We start from the raw sequence: 18,288 nt of genomic DNA on the forward strand, positions 1-18,288 counted from the left end.
CTGAAGTTGACACCACTTCTCGTCTGCAAAATGGGCATGATTCCTAGATCCTCATCCCTAGGGCAATACATATTCAGAGGTCCCCAAACACTTCCTGGAGCCTGTATACCAAGTACGGGGGCTATCAGAAATGAAGTTTTAAATGCTGAAAAAGCCTGCTAGTGAGGCCAACCTTTATTTTGTAGGAATGATACATGGGGTGGGAGGGTGTGGAAAGATCCTCAAAGGCTAACAGATCAGATCTGCGTTTTAGAAGGACTGCTCTAGAGCCATATATGGACTAGAGAAGAGCAGGAAGCCCACCACCAGGCCATTATAATAGTTCAGGAGAGAGAGAGGATAAGGGCCAAACTGAGGTGTGGACAGTCAGCCATGGATTCTAGAGATTATTTTTATAATTTAAAAAAATTATCTTCTGTAGATGTGATGATGATTGCACAACAATGTGAATATACTTGATGGCCCTGAACTATACACTTAAAAAATAGTGAAAATTGTAAAATTTGTTTTGTATATTTTACCACAATAACAACAAACCCCCCCCCCAAGTAAGATTACTTATTTGTCAAAAGGACAAAAGGCATAAATTCAAGGACCTCCCCTAGGTCTCAACACTTCTCAAATACTAGGAAGAACAAAAATGAGTAACGTTTATTGAGGACAATTACTGTGTTCAGGTATCATACTTGTATTAACTCATTTAACCCTCACAAAGACCCTATAAGGTAAATACTGTTATCATGCCCATTTTACAGATGAGAAAACTAAGCACAGAGAACTTAAGGAACTACCCCATAGCTGGTACCCCAAAGACAGGATTTAAACCCAGGGAGTCTGACTTCAAAGCTTGCATGCTTACCCACTATACTAAACTGCCTCTGTCCAGTTAGATGCTAACTATCTAAACAGGAACAAAATAATGACCAACTAGCCCCACTATTCGATTATTTGACTTCACAGAGAACAGGAATCGAGACAGCTAACCAGTTTTTTTTTTTCCATTTGCATCCAGATGTTTGGCATCACATAAACAAGATGATATGCCCATGGGTGGGAGCTATTCAGGAACTGTCACCAGTAGAAACACGGTCTTAATGCAAGGTTCTCATTTCATAAATTACCTACTCAAAAATGTTTACCTAACCTCCTAGGGTATTATGCTTTTTTTTTTAAGATTTTATTTATTTATTTGACAGAGAGACACAGCGAGAGAGGGAACAAAGCAGGGGGAGTGGGAGAGGGAGAAGCAGGCTTCCCACGGAACAGGGAGCCTGATGCGGGGCTCGATCCCAGGATCCTGGGATCATGGCCTGAGCCAAAGGCAGACGCTTAACAACTGAGCCACCCAGGCACCCGGTATTATGCTTTTTGAGGATCCATTCCTGATGACCTTCTGCTTAACTCCACACAGGTTTGAGCCGTAGCTCATAGACATCCTGTCCATTTCTCATTCTCTCTCCATTATGTGCTGAAGTCACCTCAGACATTTTTTTATTTTTTGCATCACAAATAACAAAAACCATGCATATTTTAGCCTCATCTCGGGGATTAAAGTAAATACATAATTTTGGCAAATTACTCGGAATTACGGGCTAGCAGCATCTGGTTCAGATATTCTCGAGTAAATTATTGGCACTGTTTCTGCCACATTTTTAATTTTAACCAAAATGTTCTCAGAAACATGTGTTTTCTGTCCTGTTTGCATGTAATCAGCCTCAGAGGGCCTCGGAGTTTTACACTGGGGTTTCAGCAACGAGCTGCACTACCTGGTCACTGCCCGCAGGCCCCGAAGAGCCGCCCCCTCTCCCCGCGCTGACGGAGGCCACCGCGCTCCGTTGCCGCCTCCAGCTCTTCCGAACGAGACGGGCCCGCAGGTACTGTGTGCACACGTTCCTCACCCTTCATTCGGCTCCCAAATTACATACCTCGCTTTTATGTCAAGTCCAATATAGCTTCCTTAGCAGTTTTTTTTTTCCCCTCCTTATTCCACATCAAGAGTACCCAATTACTTTTATAAATACTTGTTTTAAAAATATCACAGTGGTTTCCTGCGGCTTCAAACTCCGAAGGGCTACGCAGGATTTTAGACTCTTATAAATCTTTCAAACAGTTCATATTTTATCAACAAAGTGTGCTTTTTTGTAAACCCGAAGTATAACTCCTCATCGAGAACATTCTTTTTTTCAACTATTTGACCTTTCCATAAAAACGACAAAATAAAAGGAATTTTTGCCATTTCAAAACTCGTTTGCAATGCCCTGCTTGTGCTCATTAACTCCGCCTCGCCCACCAAGAAGAGTGGTGTTTTTGGTTAAAAGAGAAAGCGCTGTCAATTCCAAAAAGTCCCAGTAGAGGTAAAGCAGGGTTATGTACTGGGGCTTTAAAAGAAAATTCCAGGAAGGCCTTGGCTTTTGTTAAAACTGAAAAGCTCCCTAGCTCAAGGCAGGAACTTCTTGAGTGAATGTTCACCTACCGAGGTTGCCAGGTCATGTGGTGAAGCATCGCTAGGGACATGGAAAGGGCCAGCCTACACGGTGGAGGCTGGCCTCCAGGTCCCGAGGATGCCACTACTCTGAAGTCTACTCAGCTGTCTGCATTCATACGGGCACTTGTGTGGTTTTCCACTTGGAATTACTTGAAGATACCCAAGGGATGGCCACTTAGGAGACAAATCCCAGAATATTCCACCATGAGCAAGACATAGCTCTACCAAGCACAAAAACCGTCGAGCTGTGTCTACCAACCAAATAGCCATCCAAAAGCTCAGGAATTTCATGTTCTAGTCTCCTCTGCCATGTCTGAACTTGTATTTTATGTTCTGGAAACCATGCTGGGCAGGGAGAGGGAGAACAAGGGGAAAGAAATGTAGTTAAGGTATATTTTAGAGCCTTAGGCCTCAGACACAAAAGGAAGAAGCCAACTCTTTGAAGTATGACCTTGGGCTAGACACTTTTGATTCTCCCCCTGCAAGTCCAGGAAAGTGTTTATAATCCCCAACTTACCACTGAGTCCCACCACATGCATTCAGACAGCAAAAATGTGGTAACTACCTACTATGTGCCCAGGTCCCCCTGGGAGCTGAGGAAGCTCCAGAGACGTACAAAAAGGAAATGGGTGCAAGAGCTCAAAGCTACGTAACCCCACCAGCCACCGTGGGAGCCAAGTCAAGGAGGCATCCCAACAATCATTGCACTAGAGACAGGCAGGAGGGCACAGCTCCTGGAGGCTGGATACTCAGAAGATTCCAGAAAGTGAGGCATGGGCCATGCCAGAGGAGGTCTGTCAGGGAGGGATGTCCAGAGAAACAGAGCCAATAATACACACACATATATGAATATACAGGGGCCCCCCCTCATCCACAGGGGTTAAATTCCAAGACCCCCAGTGGATGCTAAAAATGCTGGCGGTATCAAACCCCTATAGATACTATGTGTTTCCTGTACGTACATGCCTCTGATAATGTTTGATTTACAAATTGGAGACAGTAAGAGATGAACAACAATAACTACTTAATAAAACAGAACGATTATAACAATTTACTGTGATAAAGTTATGTGAACGTGGTCTCTCTCTCTCAAAATATTGTACTATACTTCACTTCTTGTGAAGACAGGAGATGACAAAACACCTGCAAGAGGAGATAACAGGGATGAATGACGCAGGCACTGAGATGTAGCATGAGGCCGCTCCTGACCTTCTGATGTGTCGTCAGAAGGAGGGTCGTCTGCTTCCGGACCACAGTTGACCGCAGGTAATGGAAGCCATGGAAAATGAAACCGCGGAGAACTGGGGACTGCTCATGCATGAATACGCATATATGGGTATATATAAATACACACACATCGATTTCTTGGGAGGAACTGGCTTGTGTGGTCATGGGGAACTGGCACAGCTGAACTCTAGGACGGGCCAGCAGGCTGGGAAACACACAGGAGTTGATGCCACAGTCTCGAAGCAGAATTCCTTCCCTACAAGACCTCAGGCGACTTCATGGGGCCCCTCCACAACATCAAGGGTGATATTCCTTACTGAACGGCCACTAAATGCAGATGTTAACCGCAACTACAAAACACCATCGCAGCAGCACTAAGATCAGCGCTTGAGTCAACAACTGGGTACCATGACCTAGCCAAGATAATCCATTAAGCTAACCTGACAAGAGGCACTGGGATCAGGAGCAAGGAAGGCCGGGATGCAGAGGCAGGCTGGCCTAGGAGACAAGGCATGAGAGAGCACTGAGGACAGTGAGCCGAACGCAGGGGCCACAAGGGAGGAGTTCTGTCTGGGCGTCAGCAGGGGCAGGACTTTGGACTCTCTGCTGGGAGGTCCTGTGCCCTGGCCTCTGGGGTTTGTTAAAGGTTGCCCAGGATACAGGCAACAGCACAAGCTGGCTGGAGCCTGGGGTCGGCTGGGGACACGGAGAAGCACGGCTCCTCTCAGGGCTCTACAGACGCACATATGTCAAGTCTCTTAATCACCACAACCCGAAGACAGAGGTATGATTATTATCACCATTTTACAGACGGAGAACTAGAGGAACAGAGAGGTTAACAACTTGCCGAAAGTCACACAGCTAGCAAGGGGCAAAGCTGGGATTCAAACTAGTCAACTTAGGTGTGGGGGGTGAAATGACTTGTCTGAAACCATAAAGCAAGGAGATAAAGTTAGGACTCAAATGCAGGCCACAAGCATATATGTGATGGCCGGTTTGCCCTTCTGGAAGCAAACCAGCCTGGGTCAAGCCTATGAGCAGCCTGATATAGAGCTGGAAGAAACTTGCAATGTCTCCTCCAGGTCCTCCACCAGGCACACTGGTTCCCAACAGCCTTGCAAAGACCTGTCCCAAACCAGGATGATGTCTGCACAGGAGCCCGAAGCCCAGAGTTCAGAGGGCAGGGCTGCCACTTTATGCATCAGCAGCCTATACAATGCTAGAGGTGCCCTGTGAAGCTAGGGGGTCACCTGCTAGGAAGGCCCCCCGCCAGACTTACTTTCAGATTCTGGGGATGTCAGACATGTTGGGAGCAGCTCAGTCAAGGGACTCTGGGGAGATGCTTCCCACCAAGGTCCCTGTCACCTCTGAGTCTTCACATCTCCGCTGAGTCAGGACACAACAGACTTAGCATCTGCAGGCTTATGGATGCTCTGCTGTGTCATTTGATCCAAACTGGCAATTAAGCCAAGTCCAAACATCTAACAGAGAGAGAATGAAAGTCATTACCTGAATCATTATCATACTACTTTTACACTTGTACCTTGCCTTTTCCTCTTAAAATCTTTCATCCTACAGAGGGTTACACGTTGCAGTGTAAGAATCAAAGTGTTGCTTTTGTGCTTGTCCACCCAGCCAGCGCCTCTAGGCTCAATAGACAAATACACAGTTCACGGTCTCCTGGTTCTCTGCCAAAACCACTTTCCTGCTGCAAGGCACACCTCTCAGGCCCTCCCCTCCACTTTCTGGCCCCTCCTGGTGCTCTCTCCTTTGCTCCACAGCCAGTTCTCCCTTCCCATTGCACCCACCCCTACCTCCTCCCCCTCCCCTTCCGGTCCCCCCAGCCCCCTCCTCCCCCCTCCTCCACAGCTGTTCTCAGGACTAGCAGCTAATGGAGGAAGAAGACTGCGTCCTAGTCCCAGGAGGAGCCTGAAGCAGGGCAGAAGGTCAAGGAGCAGGGGGTCTCCAAAGACAGGAGAACAGAGGCACCAGAGTACTGCTCACTGGTCACCCACTGCCTCCCTGTGCAACCCGTGGCAAGTGGCAGCCCCTGGCTGTCATGCCCTCAGTGCGTGGCACAGGGAGGTGCCCAAGATCCAGAAGTATGTCCAGGGATGGCTCTCTTTTTCCTAAATGCATCCTCACCTGTCATATAAATCACAGTTCCCCAAAGTGTGATGTGCGGATTACTAGACCCCTTGAGATGATTCACGGGGCAAGAAACGTGTGCTTTCTATTTCAGAGATTTGGATTTCTTTTTACAATCACCTTTTATTTATGAGAAGCAATGGTGGCTTTCACACACAGTCATGTTATCAAGTTTTCTGCTGAAATTAATTTTGTCAAAGAAAAACATGAGCCAATTTAAAGAAAAATAGAAAGCAAAGAATTGCACGGTGGAATGCACGTATGGCGAAAAACCACAAAGGGGATAAGCTAATGACTGATGGCCAGTGATCCTGACATAAACTACCTAAATACAGACCCACCCTCAGACCCACCTTGGTCCTTGGTTAATTGAGGACAGGTCAGAACCACCAACTGATTCAACGGACAAATGTTTACCAAGAGCCACTGCTGCGTCCAGGACCGTGAGCATCACAGAGAAGCAACCCAACTTCATGAAGCTCATCGTTCACTTGTTGGAAAGAACAGGTCTTCATTTGCAGAAACTGCTACAGAATGAAGCGAAACAGTATGTACAGGAGGGAAGCAGATGGAGAACGGTGGGGCAGCAGGGACAATAAAAGGGACCCCAGGATTGGCTGGGGTGACTCCAGAGGGGGGGCTCCGGAGGTACAGAGATCGACTTCAGAGCAAAAGAGCCCTGACACAGTCCTTCCACAGCGACCTCACCACCTGGCTCCCAGGAAGTCACTTCAGGCCCCTGGTGCCATCCCTGGCAGCAGAGAGAGCCACCAGAGGTCAGTGCTTCTAAAAGCGTGAGAAAAGGAGGGACACCGGGGAGTCATTTCCCAGGCTGCCCTGAGCCCGCATGGAAGGCTCTTCTCGGGTGGCACAGGGAACCTCGGCTCTGTCTGCTCAGGCCTGACTGAGGGCCATTCCCTAGACAGCTTCCATCAATTCTCCGCTTTCCTGAGGGGGTGCTCCTCGCTCTCAAACTCCTAACGCTGCTCGGTCTGCGAGAGACTCGTCTTCCTTCCCAATCTGAAGCTGACTCAGGAATCCGGGGACCGGAGCTTTACTGAGTGGGAACAGAGGCAGGCACTCACAGCTGCTGCATTTTCCTCTAAATCTTGAGAGTTGACACCTTTGGGTGCCTTTTGGTGCCTGTGTCTAAGGCACCTGCAGGTGGGGCCTTTGGGAGGTACCTGGGGTTAGGTGAGATCGTGGGGATGGGGCCCTCACGATGGGACTGGTGCCCTTAGAAGAAGAGACACCAGAGAGCTTGTTCGTTCTCTCTCCACCACATGAGGACACAGCAAGAAGACAGCCATGAGCAAGCCAGGAAACGTGCTCTCAACCCAACCATGCTGGCACCCTGAACTCAGACTTCCAGTCTCCAGAACTGGGAGAAAATCCATGTCTGGCATTTAAACTGCCCAGCATACGGTATTTTGTTATAGCAGCCCAAGCTAAATAAGACATCCATACTCCTTACCCTGGCCATCGGCCCTAAAGTACTCATCTCCTGCCACTCTCCAGACATCACTCACTAGGCTCCAGCCACGCCAGCCTCTTTTCAGTTCGGTGAACTAGCCAAACTGAGTGCCAACCTCAAGGCCTCTGTACTTACCTTCTTCTGCCTGGAAGCAGCCTCTCCTGATCTTCATAGGGTGGTCTTTTTGTACCATTCAAGTTTTTTGTGTCATTCAAGAAATAATCCCTATTCAGGGAGGTCATCCCAGATCACCCTCACTGACAAAGGCCCTTCGACGCTGTATCTTCTCATTACTTCCTTTGCTGCATGAGACGAGCGACTCTGCCCATCTTATTCACCACTATACCCCACAAAGCCCAGCACAGCACCTGGCACATCAAAATGCTCATCAGATATCTATTGAATAAATGACTGAGACACAAAAGGCTGCCCTCCACTGGTTCAGCTGGAGAGCTGGGCTGTTGGCGGGAAAGGGGCGACACCGGCAGAGGGCACCACCATCAGCTTAGCCTGTGTTCAGAAGTTTCCCGGTCGGCGAGCCAGCTCAAGCAACCCCTCCTAAGGAAACATGGCCAGTGAAGAGCTCGGCAAATGGAGCCCGAGGCTGGCCAAAAGACGGTCACACTCTAAAATATGCATGACCAGATTTTGCGCACCGTGCAAGTTTTATCTTTGACCGTACTTATGGAAACATTATTCAAGAACATCGTGAACACACAAAAATAAATCTTTAAAAATACCATTTGAATGACATACACATACGAATGAAAGATTTTTCTCCCTCTACTATAGCAGTCCATTAAGGCATTTTTAAAAAGCAAATGTGAGAAGTTACTGCACACAGTAACCTGCAAATAAAAACGTACCCAATCACTACCCACACAGCTGTCCCCAGATGAAACCCACCCCAATCTCACCACCTAGATGGAGCCACCTGAACCAAGAGAGGCGGAGGGGGCAGCTCCCCAACTCTGTTTCCTGCCGTCTGAGGATCTGAGGATGCCCAAGGCAACAGAAGGTCACAGTTTCTACGGAGACTCGAATGTGAGTCAGAGAATGGCCATCACCTCCTGCTTTGATCACTGGGGAAAACACTGGCTATTCAGTGCCTGCCAGGTGCCAAGCACTGAGCAAGGCATTCTGACACACTAACTCATTTACTCCTACAACAACCCTCCCAAGTACATGGTCTTATCCCTGGGCTTATGCTGAACAGACTGAAGTTCAGAGAGGCTAAGTAACCTGGCCTCAGTCACACAGCTAATCAGTGTCAAGGCTGAGATGTGAACCTCATGGCATCCTGATCCAAAGCCCCTGCCCTCCCCCCCACCGCCACCCAGAAGGCATTCCCCACTTTCACACTCCCTAGATTAACTCTCGTTGCTCTTCATCTCCGCCATCAGCTAACTGACACCAAGGGCCCCACACCTTCCTCTTTTCACTCTCTCCTAAACCCGCCCCACATGGCAGGCCTACAATGAACAGATGCTAGCATATACCCATGCTTCTCAGAGTCGCCCCGTCTGGCCAGTCTCTCCTTTCCTCTGCCTTCCCCTGGAGGGCGCTTTTCTCCCTTTTTTCTCACCAATTATCAGCCTTCTTGCTTTGGTTCTGTGTGTCTAATGTATCTTGTTACCCATTTCCTTAGCTTGTAACCTTGCCAAAAAAACAAGAAGTTTCGGAAGATATTCTTTGGCTTCCTTTTAGATTATAATCTTACCTTTGGTTCCTTTCCATTTCTTTGCTTTGAGGTCTTTCCTTTAATTTTCTCTCTTTCACTTATTTCTCTTCCTAGTTCTTCTGCCTTTTTCAAGGTTTTAAGATCTTAGGAAGAAAAGACATATAAGTATTATACATACATACATAGGTACTGAATTCCTTTGACCATCAAGTTAACTAAAATCACTTTGATCAGCATCAAAATGAAAGTGTTTCGCAATATGATCCATAACCCTTATTGTTCACTGGTAGGGACGGAGAAGTGGGTTATGACTTCCAGGACAATAATAGAAAACAAAGAATTGGGAATTTGAATACTCATGTCCAAATCTGGACTAGGACCTTTCCAGCTATGTGTGTCTTGGGCAAGAATCTCTGAGCTTGAGGTTTTCATTAGTAAATGGGAATAATAATTCTATCCCTCCCAAGATTATAGAGAGGTTTAAGGGAGCGACATGTATGAAAGCACTTTCAACCTATAAATAATTCCAGCACAAAGCAGTATGGGATCAGGGCCTTGGCTGAACTATGAAATGCCACAAGAGTTGGAAGGACACCCCCTAACCCTTCAATCACCCCTCCCCACCAGCCTGGGCTTCCCCTCCCTAAGTCCCAGTTCTGCTAATGGAACCAGGAGGCATTTTGTCCTCCAGTAACCACACATACACACACACCAGACACACACTTAATCTGCTGTGAGTCAGGGACTCTCGTAGGTGCTAAGGATTGAACATTGACCCTGGTAGACAACATCTCCTTTGGGGCACTTATAATTCATTTTGAGTGGGAGAAAGAATAAGACACAACAAAACATTTAAATAAATAAACAAGGTAAGAACTGGGCAAAGCCCTTGATCTGGGGGAACAACCTGTACGAAGGCCCTAAAGCAGGGAAGGGATTGGCCTATTTGCAGTATAGAAAGAAGGTGCTGGAAGGGAATGAAGAAGGGTAAGGGTGGCTCCCATGAGGCCTTCAAAACCAGCAGGGCCAGGTTCTGCAGTGCCGTCCAGCCCATGGTGAGGAGTGTGAAACTGATTCGAAGGAGGCCTCTAGATTAAGCAACTGAGTGGTATGATTTGGTTTGGGGTTTATTTTTGTTGGTTGGTTTGGTTTGGTTTTTCTTCAATCTGGCTACAGTGCAGAGAATTTGGACTGGAGAGAGTGCTGGTGAGCAAAAGGAGAAGCAGAAGACCAGCTGGTTAATCCCACAGCAATATATAAGACAAAGATGACCCAGATGGTAGCAATGGAGAGAGGTGAATGGAATCCCATGTATTTCACAGTCAGGAATAAGAATCTGGCAAATTCCACACAGAAGCATGAAGGGAGGAAGAAAAGACTTATCTTCGTATCAAAGACGAATCCTGGTGGGAGAGGGAAGGAGTTGCTGGAGCACCCAGAAATGTGGTGATGGCACTGATTGAGATGTCTGTGGAGGAGAAGGGGAGGGACACAGTGCAGGTGCAGGAGGGAATGCTAAGAGAGGCCTAAACTTCCATCATTTTCCCCAATTACTCATCACATACACAAGCTGGTCATCTTGCCAGTTTGTCCCCACAAGCTTCTCAAAATCACTTCTTCCTTTCCGTCTCTAATTTGCCATTTGATTTCTCAGTGTGTTCCTTCCTCAGAGGTCTCCCCCTCCAATCCATCTGCTGCACCCACACTAGCTCCACACCCCAGGACTTCCTGGAATGGGGGGTAACGCGCTGGCCTCTATTGCTTAAGACTTTTGCATTGGGTTTTCAGTTACTTGCTGAAGGCAGACATCTCAGGCCCTCAGGGTCTAGCCCTGGCCAATGCACTACTGTGAGTCCTCTCCTCCACAAACACTATCCTGCCCAGCAACACCAAACCATCCAGCTTAAAACCTGCCTGCCAAACCTGCCTGCTCATTCTCTTGCTCCCTCTCTCTCTCTCTCTCTCTCTGGATGCAAACTCCAAGAAAGCCATATGCACATATAACCAGGAAGCGGGCTCTCACCAGGAACCCAACCAGGCTGGCACCCAGATCTCAGACTTCCAGCCTCCAGAACCATGAGAAAGAAATGTCTGCTTGTAAGTCACACAGTCAATAGTATTCTGCTACAGTGGCCCCAACGGACTAAGACTATCAGGTTCTAAAGTTTTCAAAGTGAAAGCCTTCAAGGGTCAAAATTAATCTTAAAAGTCCTGTCTACCATATACTAAAATACAGCATCCATGTTATGTGTCCTGTACAGTAATTCTTCTCCCCACTGAACTTTGAGAAGCACTGAGTTCCACTAAAGGGGAGAATCACCTTAGAGGCTATATGACAATGTCTCTCATTCAAATCACCCTCTTTAAAACAATCATCAATCCTTAATGGTGAGCATGTATGGAAAGGTGTGATAGAGAAACAGCTGGGAGTGGATGGAGACTACTACAGTGGGGTTTACTTAATTTTTGTTATTAATATTTTGCCTCAGTGACCTTAACCCCCAGTACACCAGGAAAAAATTGTCAGCATCACTTACCATCAGGGTCCAATACAGCCTTTTTATTTTTATGGGTAATTTATGGAGGTAATAATAAAGGGATAGTGTTTAAAACTTTATTACAAAATTTAGGGTGTCTGGGTGGTTCGTTGGTTAAGTGTCCAACTCTTGATTTGGGTCCAGGTCATGATCTCAGGGTTGTGAGATCGAAGCCCTTATCAGGCTCTGTGCTGGGCGTGGAGCCTGCTTGGGATTCTCCCTCTGCCCCCTCCCCACCCCGTGCACATGCGCATGGCACCCCCCTCTCTCTCTCTCAAAAAAAAATTTTTTAATAAAACTTTATTACAAAATTTAATGGTTTTAATATAGCAAATTTTCATTCCCTTTTTCCTGACTTTGAAGATATATAAACTCAAAATGTGCAATGTCCTCTGTTTGCAACTAACTGTTCATCACCTGTCATGCAGGAACCTGGGACAGATCCATCTTCTCAATACTGATTCCAGATCTCAAGTAAATCTCCAGTAAGTTCTAGCTTATCATTATTTCTGGTTCTTCTTGCACTTGCATGACAAAACCAGTTACTTTTCAAACCTCTGATGATTCATAAGTTTTTTAAAGAGATGGATCTTCTTTTCTCCAAACTTGCAAAGGATTTTTATGTGTATAAATACCAGCAAGAACTAGTCCAATAATTTTTTTCCATTTCTATATCATTTATCTCCTTTTGATTGCCTTGTAAACACATCTGACTTCATCATTTGTTCCCTGCAAACCGTATCAGGGACATTCTGGTAACCAAACACAAGAGGTAAAAGAATATCGACTCCCATTCTTTTAGCAAAACAGGATGGTCCAGGTTCTTGTTGCAAAATATTGGGTGATGAAATCATTCCTGATGAATGACTAACTGGATAAGAATATCATAGTTTCTCTTTGTCAGAAAGATATTGTTTATTCATCAATTCAGGAGTCTGAGAAAAATTCATCCAGATTATTATCTTGTAAGACTCACAGTCTGAGATTTTGCTTACATAAGCAATTTTACTAGCATTATTAGAGTCAACAGCCCTGCTCTCCTTTCTGATGTGTCTAACTGTGATAAAACATTTTCCTTTGTCAATTTTCTTCTCTTTACCATTTTGTTTAGGAAATGAAAAATTCTGGATTCTCAACTGGATGCAATGAAAGAAACAAAGATGGTGTCTTCCATCTTCTATACCTTCTTGACAGATGATGTAATAGGCTAAGGAATGTAACAAGAAAGTGGAAAGGTGATGCAGTAGTGATGATTTATTTCACTGTTGTATCATCCTTCTAGGTGGTGATTCTACCACTCTTCTGTTTTCTTATTATTTTAGTGTTTTTAGCATAAAATAATTAGCAGTAATTGATGGGTAATGATGAAATAATTCCTAGGATAATAAAATGGAAAATGTTGGGGGCGCCTGGGTGGCTCGGTCAGTTAAGTGGCTGCTTTTGGCTCAGGTCATGATCCCAGGGTCCTGGGATCGAGTCCCGCATCGGGCTCCTTGCTCAGCGGGAAGCCTGCTTCTCCCTCTGTCTGCCACTCCTCCTGCTTGTGCTCTCTCTGTCTCTCTCTGACAAATAAATAAAATCTTTTAAAAAATAAAATAAAAATAAAATGGAAAATGTTTCAAGATATAAGAAAAATAAGATCACTAAGATCCCATGAAGTACCTTAGGTTTATAAATGGTTCCAATGGTCCCATATGGTAAATTCAAGAAAGAATGAGTCTTATTCTGTTTTTGTTAAAAAGTAAATGTTTTCTTTGATCTTTGGAAGATTTCTTTAAAAAGAACAAAAGTCACAAAACATCAACCTTTACAAACAGAACTGCTAAGGAAAAAAAAAAACAAACAAACTCAGAAACCAAAACTAGGTCCAACGGACCCTGATTGTACACTGATAGTTAAATCATATTTATAGATTTGGTTGTTTCACAAAGACTTTCAAAATGTGGCCCACTGGGAAGCTACCCCACAAAAAGACTCTTTCCTCACCTACTTGAAATCCATCAGTTCTCAGACCAGCGTTGAACCCCAGCCACGAGACCTGCACAGTTACCAGCGCCCCCCACGGACACTAAGCAGCCCCTCGCCTGGGACATTTTCTCTTGGAGTTCATCTTGGCACACAATGAGGAAGCAAAAACGATGACCCAAGGAAAACAGAGAGGACTTCCAGAATACTGTTCAGGCTTCAAAGCAAGGCACCAACAAAACTCAGGCCACAATCAGACACCCGATGTGTACTGCTTTATATTCTTTCCAGTAAATGAATTTATGGTGAGGGAGACAATGTTCCTATTCTCTTGGGGTTTTTTAAAAACTCTTTTTTATCTTTTGTGTTTCCAGTCAATCCATGAATACACTGCGACTATTAATCTATGACACAGAGGAAATGTCCAATTCACAAAAGTGATGTGTTCTAAATCTTTGGGAGTTGTTTTGGGCACTCAGGATTTATTTTCCTTCAATAAATTACATTATAAATGATGGTGAGGTTTCCAAACCAGACCCACAAAAGCCTTAATTCATAACAGTGTTGAAGCCCTGTACTTCTCCGGTAAAAATTAGTAGAAAGCAATTTTGTTGTAGTACTAACAAACAAACCCAAATATTGAAGACATATCCTCCTTTATCCTGAAGTTTATTTAATGTAACAACCACTTCAATGAAAGAAGACAAGGGGAAAGATGGAGACTTTCTAGGGGCAGACTTCTGCTTTCAAGAATTTTGGAGGCTGATAGAAGCAGTTTGCTATTTTGTCTGCCCACGTTTTCCTTCATATAGGCATGACGGGGGGAAAGCCAGGATGAGGGTAGATTTTGGGGCTCACACAGCAGGATAGCAAAGGATGGGGGAAGAAAAGCAAAAAGTTTAAAAGAGATTTCCTTGAGGAGGCAACTAAAGCAGTTGTTATGAGGAGATTGCCTGAACTGATTTGCCAAAGAAATTGAAAAGAGGGCAGGAGACCCAATATTAGTGCCCCAGGCCCTTGAGTCAGGAAGAGTCCACTATGTGGTCAGACAGTTCCCTCTCTGACCATAAGGTGGTGCCAACAGCCCAGACAGGCAGCCCCAAGGGGGCGGGGTGTGCAGTAGGAGGAGCTCTCCACGTGGAAGCCACGTTTTCCACTCAGGCTCTGGAACTCACAGTAAGCCTGAACTAGACAGCCTGTACCAACCTACAGATCCCTGCCTCCTCACCTAAGGGCTGTTCCCATCCTCCACCGCCCCACCTGCTCGTACCTGAGCAAGAACACCTCTGTCCTACAGGGCGTCGCAACCCACAGCAGGATTCAAACTACTTCCCATACCTCTCTTCCACCTCCTCCTTCACATCAGCACTGGGCCTCCCACGTTTCCTGATTCCAAAGGTGAATCTAGTCTAAGAGCGTGCTGGAGTCTCATCCTTAAATACCATCACAATGAGAGAACAAGATCTTCTATGGTGAGCACAGATTTGTCCCAAAGGCCTTGACAACAGGGCCCCAGATACCCTCGCCAGTTATCTCTCACTTTAACACCAAACTGAGAAACCCCTATTCCTGATACAAATCCCACAGTATCTCTTCCATTCATTTACTCCTGCTGGTCCTCCCCCAGAGGAGTGAGTGCCCTCTCTTTTTTCCTTACCTCTACTTGTCAGTATCCTCTCCTACCTCTCAAAGTCTAACCCAAATATCTGCCCCCCCCAAAAAAACTACTCACTAAGTGTTTAGCTGAATTTAATTGGTGAATCAAAGAGGAAAACGTGGGTCCTGAGCATCAACCACAGAAGCCCAGGCAGTCCTGCCTCATCATTCCTGCCACTGGTTGGATCTTAAATTGAGAAGGAGGGTCCATCAAGCCAGACTCCCTGCTGAACATTGGGACAACACCAACTGGTCTGTCCTTGCTCCTCTCAAGTCCCAGTTCCCATCTAGGGTGGACTCAGGTCTAGAGAGACACCAAAGCCACAAACTGGGTGTGTGGCGCTGTGTCTGTTCTCAATTCATGTTAGCTTTATAATAATAAAATCATTACTGTCCCTTCCCCACCCCCACTCTCATCAGCCACAATCTGCCAAACGAGGCTAAAGTTCTAGAGCCAGAAGAATGAAGAGGACAGTTAGAACAAAGTCACCTGTCGCTCTCCCCTCCCAGCTCCCACCCCGGGCCCAGGGCCTGGGGTAGCTGTCCCAGGAAACGAACTGCCTACTAGTTCCGCAGAATTTTCTCAGCCATGATGGGACTGAATGGGGTGGGCATTCTTCTCTGGATGTTTGGCCCCAGCCAAGTGGCCTGGAGATGAAACCTTGAAGAATGAATACCTGTGCTTACAATGCCTCAAAATCTAGCTACTACTTTTCTCTTCCTTCTAAAGAGGCAGTTGGTTCGGGTCGGAGACAGGAATGTCCCTTGTGAGCCTGGAGCACATACCCTCAAGATGAAGATTTGAATAATGCAGGTCCCCTGAGGGCAGCCCCAGGGCCTCATGGCACCAGGTACTGCCTAACCAAAGGCAGTGGGGAAGTGGGAGCCTGGGAGCCTACACCTGCCTACCTGCTGTTCCAGATGTCCTCGGAGCCTTCTGCCAAGTACACTCACAGTGTCTGCATCCAGCAAAGGTGGGCTTGCTCCTGCCCCCTGGACCTCTTCTATTTCTGTTGCTCAAAGAGCCAAGTGACCAGGCACCCTTTTTAATGCCAATATTGCTCATGTTCTCACCTACAAAATAGGCTTTATGGAAAGAAAGCGGACTCTGGAAATTCAGGGGCTTATGGAGCTCGTGAGAGGCCAGAATGCTGCTGTTTGTTTGTTAGTGTTTTGTCTTTTAAGGATCTACGGAAGAGTGTTTTTCATAAAGTAATAAAGGAAGCTTAAGTTAACTATGCAAACAAAAGCAGGGTGGGAAATGCGAACCACCCATTTTAATGTACTTGTACCCTACCTCCCTCCACAAAAGGTCTGAGGCTGCAAAAAGTAATTGCTATTGGAATCCTGGGCATGAGCGCTCGGTTTCTTGTCACGGCTGCAGACTCAAACCTTCAAAGTGACCATTTACTGGGGCTCTGAAAGTCGGGCGGGGATGGTGGACTGCCCACTCCGAAGGCGCCCTCCCCACCCCCTCCTCTCCGACTCTCGACTCAGGGCCGCTCGACGCGCAGGACAGCTGTGGCCAGCGGCGGCCACCCCGGCCTCCCGCCTCCGCCGCCCCTACGCCCGAGTGCAACCAGGACCCTGGGAGGGACGCTCCGGAGGCCCAACGGCGGCGGCCCGAGGACGACCTGGCCCCAGCGTCTCCGCACCCCCTCCCCCAACCGTGTCACATGGCGGCCCCAACGAGGCACAGCAGTGCGTCCCGCCGCGGAGACCCGGGGCCGCGTCGCCGCGGGCAGCGGGTGATGAAACCTCCCCGGCGCATTACCGCAGAGGGCGCGGGCGGGCAGCCGGGCGGGGGTGGGGGTGGGAGCTGGTACCCAAGCTCACCTGTTCTCCCAGAGGAGGGTGGGGACGGCGGGGGAGGGGCGAGGGCGGGCCGAGCCGGGTGCGTGCTTGCGGCGGGGCGCTCGGCCGCGGCGCTCGCGTCCCCGCCCTCCCCCAGCCGCGCGAGCCCCCAGAGCTGCGCCGTCGGACTGACGGTGCCCAGAGCAGTTCCTGTCCCCGGCCCCGGCGCCGGGGAGACGTGAGCGTGCACACGTACACACACAGCGGGGGAAGAGGCGCTCAGAGCGGCGCCCAACTTTCTCCCTGCTTTCGCGGGCCGGGGGAGAAAGCAGCCGGGGCGATCCAGCCCGGGCCGTGCTTGGGAGGAAGCTCCAACAAGACGGAAGAGATGGAGAGAATTTCCCCGGGTTTGGTTTGAGAGTTTTATTTTTTTGCTTTTTACCCATTTCCATCGATGACTGGAGACTAAAGAGAACCCGAAGCGGAGCGGCGAGTAGCGCTTTGGGGAAATGGAAGAGTGTGTTTGGAGACGCGTAAAGTTGCCTTTCAAGCTCCGACCTCCGGGGCAAGCGATGCTCCGCGGCGGGCTGACTCAGGGCGGCCTGGGCCTCCCTGCCACCCGCCTGGAAATGATCCAAGTCCAGTCGGTCACCTGGATCCCTGAAACCCAGCCCGGAATCCGTCTGGATTGGGGGAGGGGCGAGGAACTGGCACATTAAATGTTGCACGGCCGACCGAATCGGGGCAAAAAGAAAGAGAGAAGATGGGGCAGTTGCTCAGGCCAAGTCCTATCTAGTGCTTCTCCTATCTTAGTTTGAGAGGGTTTTTTCTTAATGTAAAGCGTCACAAAGCCAGGAATTCCCATATGTGCTCAGTTTGCCCCCAGCGTCACTGTGGCCAGGAAACTCCAATCTGTCAAGGCTCGGGGCTGGAGAGCTCACTGAATTCCAAACGGCAGAAAGAAGAAACTTTCCCAGCACGATGCGGGTGTGATGCGAGCCAGGGGCCCGGGGGGGGGGGGCGGGGGGGGGCGACACTGTCCGAGCGCAAACCGTCTCCTCCCGCCTTTCTTTAGCTACAATCGGAGCTGGAATTCGCTTTTGTTTTTTTAAAGTGCGTTCAGCCATTGCCCTCGATCACCCGCACACGCGCACGCATCTCCGGCCACGCTCACACTCACACACGCACGCAAACGCGTGGCCGCCGCCAGGTCGGCAACTTTGTCGGGCGCTCCCAGCCGAGCTCCGCTTCCTCCTGTAGTAGTTGGGCGCAGGCCCCGCCTCCCAACCGTGTTGTCAAACGGGCCGGGGTCTCGGATTGG

At 47.9% G+C, this 18,288-nt stretch overlaps 1 long non-coding RNA gene across 9 annotated transcripts in view; it reads right to left on the reverse strand.

The window, feature by feature from the left end:
* Window positions 1-18,288, reverse strand: part of LOC123861696 (uncharacterized) — a 272,443-nt gene that overhangs the window by 252,878 nt on the left and 1,277 nt on the right. For 4 of the 9 annotated variants that reach the window (XR_010413203.1, XR_010413205.1, XR_010413197.1 and 1 more), the window contains exons 1-4: window positions 17,010-18,019; window positions 9,055-9,158; window positions 6,214-6,387; window positions 4,992-5,193 (exon numbers count right to left, since the gene is read on the reverse strand). This is a non-coding gene — a long non-coding RNA (uncharacterized LOC123861696). Of the gene's footprint in view, window positions 1-4,991; window positions 5,194-6,213; window positions 6,388-9,054; window positions 9,159-17,009; window positions 18,020-18,147; window positions 18,278-18,288 lie in introns of those variants that run through there. The other 5 variants (XR_010413204.1, XR_010413198.1, XR_010413201.1 and 2 more) reach the window with 4 other exon arrangements.

Source organism: Mirounga angustirostris, unplaced genomic scaffold, assembly GCF_029215605.1.
Source record: "Mirounga angustirostris isolate CCGP_5_RB_7025 unplaced genomic scaffold, mMirAng1.0.hap1 SCAF_7, whole genome shotgun sequence".
NCBI classification, from domain to species: Eukaryota; Metazoa; Chordata; class Mammalia; order Carnivora; family Phocidae; genus Mirounga; species Mirounga angustirostris.